A 5414-nucleotide genomic window follows, 5' to 3' on the forward strand; every position below is an offset into this window, starting at 1 on the left:
ACTTTATTACATTTGGTAGTCTTAGATTTTACTATTATTGCAATTTGGTATGCTTTTATTTTTATGCACACCAAGTGTTTGATAAAATGCTTGGCTTAGTTTTAGAGTAGATTATTGAGCATTCTTGGCTTGAAAAGAGAATTTGGGCTGATGAGTCACTACAAAAAAAAAGGGTTTAAAATGGCATTGATATTATGGCGGTTTTAAAGAACCGCCATAATGTCCGGATATTATGGCATTTTTTGTTGTTGCCATAATTGACTTTATATTTGGTGGCGGTTCTGGTGATTAGGGCGGTTTTAAACCGCCGGTGTCACACCTATATAAAAGGAAAAATTACAATAACCTGGCTTATTGAAACAGACGGCTTGCTCTCATTCCATAGTCTTCTTCTCAGATCTCAGATCTTCTTTCGCATCTCTCAGATCTTCTTCTCAGATCTCAGATCTCAAATCTCACTGGTCTGCTACACTGCTTTGCCAACTGCTCCTTCACGCCGCCGAGCTCGTTGTCGCTGCCGACGGCTCCTTATCACCGTTGCTATAAGAATAAGTTACTTGATTTTCTATATAGTTGCTTGATTTTCTATATTATGTGAAATTTCTAATGTTTTATTATTATTGTTTTATGCTGCATGTTCACGAATCTTCGCAGCACAGGTTAGGATAACATCTCTTCTTCCTTATGATTTTCCTTTTCTGCACTTATATTTGATTTAGTGATGTCATAGAGGATAATCTGGGAAGAAGAATGCTGTAAGAATAAGCAAAAACATTTAGATTTATTGATGTCATATATATAGTTGGTTGTCATTAATTAAGGTTTATAATTGATTTCTTAGGTTAACAATATATTCTAATCCAAAATCAACAAGCTGTGATTAATTTAGCTTATCTGATTAATTTTTTCACATGATTCCTTCCCGTCTACATGCATCACTCTTCCTAATTTTTATATTTTTTAACTAAAAAATATGGAGCTATGACCTGTTACTTTCCTAAGAACTTCAATCCCTCTTCCTAATCTTTTTGTGTCTTAGATTTTCTGTTCTGTGTAGCTGATAATGAACCTCATTTTATGATCTCCTTTCCGATTGATCAATCCTGTAGTTGTATCCCCCACTATTGCTGCTGTTGGACCTTCATTTTTCAGTTATGGTTTCCCAATAGTTGGTACATGTCTTGAGATTGGTGCAATACAGATATTGGTAGTGGTTGTTTTTCCTCTTATAAGTTGTTGATTTCATCTTGAATTTTTATATCATTATTTTATTATTGGTTCAGAATTCCTATGTGTATGTTCATTGTATTGTTTGTGCATTTTGCTAACACATGATGCATGTTTGCTATTCTAAACATGATGCATGTTTGCTATTTCTGCTGCTATTCTCATTCACTCAGAGAGGAAGAGGGTTTAGGACTGTGGAGTGTGTCACTGCTCATTCTGACTCTCCTGAACGATGCAATACCTCCAAAATGCAGCACAATTTGAAGTCAATTTCAATTTAATAGAGTCTCCTTAAGTTGAGGAACTTGAGGTTAGTAGGCATTCACTTCACTAGTTATCTACAAAAATAATGAGAAGATTAACTAGTAGTCTTAGTAAGGATATTATTTCTAAGATTATTTGTTATCTGCCTCTGCGCTGAAATCTTAACCACTAGTTCCATAAAATTGATCATCTTATGTTACTTTTTGCAGGGATCTTGATAACTTTAATCTATCTGAAAATTTGGTATTTAAACTTGAATGATAATGTTCTGTTATAACTAAATTTTGGGTTTTATTTTGTCCTTCTCTGTGAGGTAATGTGGGCCATAATTGCTTCTTCTTTTAACTATCTTTCTCTTTTCTAAAATTTAAATGCCACAAGTAGTACAGAGGCAACAATAAATATATATTGCTGTTGTCTATAAGATGCAAACTAAGCAATCAGAGTTAGTAAACCATATTCAATTCTTAAAAACATTTAGTAATATTATATAGGATAAACAATTCTTAAAAATTTTAGTGAACACCTAATATTATCCTAGTCTTATCAGCTGAAACTTTCATTTCTTTCAAACTTAATCTGATAGTAGAAGATACACTAATAATTATATATTTAACACATGGCATAATCTTGTTGGAAAATTGATGAAAATGATTTATTTTGTTATCAGGAAGTTAGACAATTGTTCAGGTATGATCCATGTACGGAAAAGTATGCAGAGATATACTACAATAGACCAGATGTTCAGAAAGCACTTCATGCTAACACTACTGGAATTCCTTATAAGTGGACTGCTTGCAGGTCACCTCTTAATTTAAAATGTTAATTAAGGAATTGATAATTATCAAGTTAATTGAATTGTTTTCTGGATCATTTTGTGCAGTGAGGTTTTGAATCGAAACTGGAATGATACAGATGTATCAGTGCTACCAATTTATAGACAATTGATGGCCAATAGAATAAGAGTTTGGGTGTTCAGGTTTGTTAGTTAATCAGTTGAATTTTGCTTTGCATATACTTTAATTTCATGAATTAATTAAAAATGCAAAATAATAATAATAATTAATTATCGCATTGCTCTTCTAATCCTGCCTCTCATTCATTAATCGTTTTACATCTATCCTTTATAAAATTGTTGTATTAAGTATATATCTAGTCTTAATATAATAAAGTCTCGAATAATGGGCTGTTTGTCATATATAACCAAGAAATTCAAATAGGCTTTTTTAAGTTTGGAGATTCAAAAACAAAGGATATATATAGTTGTAAGATAAGAAGTGAAACACTTATCATCCTTAGATAATGACCTTAGTGGAAGTTAAGTAACAAATAATAGTAGAAAGGCAATTACTCTGCTATTCTTTGAAAATAGAGACTAAATTATCCTATATAATAAAATTTATTCTTAGAATTGTTTATCCTATATAATAAATTTTATTCTTAAAAACTAAACAATTCTTAAAATTTGTTTTCGCATTTTCCGTTAGAATAACTGGTGAGCATTTAGCCCTCTAGGTTGCTTCATTTCATTCCTCTCATTCTGATTTTTCGTTATAATTCAATGCACTCGTATCCAGTTTTATATTAATGATTAAAAAAATTAAAGTTCTGCATTTATTTTTATTGGCAGTATGCTTCTAACTTGGAAGTTTCATGCACTGAATGTATTTTTTCAAAAACAAGACATTTATTTTTATAGGTGACTTCCTAAATAAATTTATTCTTTTATAGGTGAAACAAAAAAGATTGTTCAAACCCTGTGTCTAATGCTACCTTCTAGCTTGCTCTCTGTTTTTTAAAAGTTTTTGACAAAGTTTTGCTGTTTAACTTTGATAAAAAGAATATAATAAGGTTCAGAAGAATGACATGAGGTTTGCGGGACAAGTGATCCTCACAAAAGCAAAAATAAATAAATTAAAAGCATATTTTTTAATTAATTTTGCCTTACAATTTCTTGTCATATTGCATTTAGTTTGTTTACAATCTCTTTTGGTTTCTTGGTTTAGGCATTCAGTTTGTACTTGTTGATATCTTTGCATTGGCATCTTAATTATTTCTTTTTCTTTGCAGTGAAATGATTCAATAGAAAACATGCCCAATGGAATGCAGCTAAGAAGGAAGAAAAGAAAATGGTTAATTTGAAGGACAAGTGGAGAAACATGATGCGAAAGTGATGCACATGTGTAGATCTAAGGGAGGTATGTTTCTTTGTATTTATATGTGCAGTTCATAAAGTTATTTGTTTTGGGGCTCATTCTTTAATGTATCGAGTAAAAGTTATGCATCAAGAACATAAGATGTAGAAGTATTCTATTCTTCCCTTACCTCCCCTACGCTAACATCAAAATTTTCTTATCTTCCAAAACTTGTCACGCTTGGGGTGATGGCAATTTTGTTAGTAGGTTCTAACTTCTATGGATGCAACCAAGTTTTTTTAAAAGAGGGACCTAAGACCTAAGTACCAACTATGCTGCCAATACACTTCAGTTTTATATCTGGTTTTAAGAGCTCATCCAAAGGTTAGTCTACTTGTAAATAAATCCAATTTCCAAATTTGTGCTGTTTCTATTTTAATATTCTGACTTTATTCAGCTGTTTCTATTTTGTGCTGTCCAAGTTGCAAGCACTACTTTTCTACATTGCTTCTAAAGAAGGAGATAAGATTTCGGAGCAATTGACTATAATATATTCCTAATCAACAAGCTTCACAGGTAAAAACACAACCTTTATTATTTTATTTATGCTTTATCTTATTATAATGAATTTGTGCTTTTTAAATGTATGGTAATGAGATGTCTCTTCATTATAAGATGAAACTAAATGAGTAAATGACCTTTTTCTCATAGGAAGCTAGAGCTTTACTAGGAAGCCTTGAATATCAGTAGGGTAATTTTGAAGCTGCACTTCATGTATTTGAAGGACTAGACATTGCTGATGTTGCTCCAAAGATGAAAATTTCTATATCACTTATTCGTGCTGCACTTTATTCTTTTTTATGATGTTTTCAAATTATATTTTTGTTGTAGGAATTGAATCAAGAGAGTGAGATTTCATCGCCAAAAGAGTTAAGAAGTAGGTCTTCCGGCGCAAGCAATAGAGCAGCATGAAATATGATGGAGATTTTATGTATTAAGAGTTACATGTTATGACATTTATAGTTGAAAAAATATGTTATGTTTGATATTATGTATAAGAGTTATTACTTTTGATTTCCAATACTAAAAAATCATATATTATGTTTAATACTTTGTTTATGAGTTATATAATATTTTGTTTATAGATTATGATTTCTAATAATAAATATTATTTGCTTAACACGATAAAAACGAGGGTAAAAATTGCATTTTTAAACGATAAAAAAGTGTCACAGTTAGGGTTAAAATGGCGGTTCAAAAATGACATTTTAACCAACCAAAAGCCACTCTGTAAGGGTAAAAATGGCAGTTCAAAAATGCTGTTTTAACCGACTGAAATGTCACTATTAGAGTTAAAACGGCGGTTCAAAAATGCCATTTTAACCGACTAAAATGTCATTCTGTGAGGGTAATAATGGCGGTTTAAACTGCCATTTTAACCAACCCTTAAACCGCCGTTTTAACCTGGAAATAACGGCGGTTGGAACTGCCATTTTAACCCAGTAAAAAACCGCCGTTTTAACCTGGAAATAATGGCGGTTTGAACCGCCGTTTTAACCCAGTAAAAAACCGTCGTTTTAACCTGGAAATAACGGCAGTTTGAACCACCGTTTTAACCTAGCAGAAAACCGCCGTTTTAACTCCAGGAAATTGTGGCGGTTTTAAAAAACCGCCGTAATAACCAAAATGGCGCTCTGAATTACAGCGTTTTTTGAAACCGCCGTACTTGGTAATAATGGCGGTTCAAACCGCCGTAATTACCCAAAAAAACCGCCGTTTTTACCCAAA

The 5414-nt window shown here is 31.9% G+C and overlaps 2 long non-coding RNA genes across 8 annotated transcripts; both read left to right on the top strand.

The window, feature by feature from the left end:
* The first annotated feature begins 248 nt into the window (after positions 1 to 248).
* LOC127744449 (uncharacterized) lies at positions 249 to 2535 on the top strand. 4 transcript variants are annotated; one of them, XR_008005439.1, is made up of 4 exons: positions 249 to 755; positions 1401 to 1537; positions 2162 to 2292; positions 2375 to 2535. It is a non-coding gene; the product is annotated as an uncharacterized LOC127744449 (long non-coding RNA). The 4 variants fall into 4 exon arrangements; XR_008005438.1 differs by having other exon boundaries at positions 249 to 659; XR_008005437.1 differs by having other exon boundaries at positions 251 to 552.
* A 3-nt stretch (positions 2536 to 2538) lies between these two features.
* LOC127744450 (uncharacterized) lies at positions 2539 to 4772 on the top strand. Of its 4 annotated transcripts, none has more exons than XR_008005443.1 (4): positions 2539 to 3689; positions 3891 to 4010; positions 4084 to 4202; positions 4518 to 4772. It is a non-coding gene; the product is annotated as an uncharacterized LOC127744450 (long non-coding RNA). The 4 variants fall into 4 exon arrangements; XR_008005442.1 differs by having other exon boundaries at positions 3894 to 4010; XR_008005441.1 differs by having other exon boundaries at positions 2542 to 3689; positions 4109 to 4202.
* The last annotated feature ends 642 nt before the right edge of the window (positions 4773 to 5414 follow it).

Source organism: Arachis duranensis, unplaced genomic scaffold (genome assembly GCF_000817695.3).
Source record: "Arachis duranensis cultivar V14167 unplaced genomic scaffold, aradu.V14167.gnm2.J7QH unplaced_Scaffold_354585, whole genome shotgun sequence".
Taxonomy (NCBI): Eukaryota; Viridiplantae; Streptophyta; class Magnoliopsida; order Fabales; family Fabaceae; genus Arachis; species Arachis duranensis.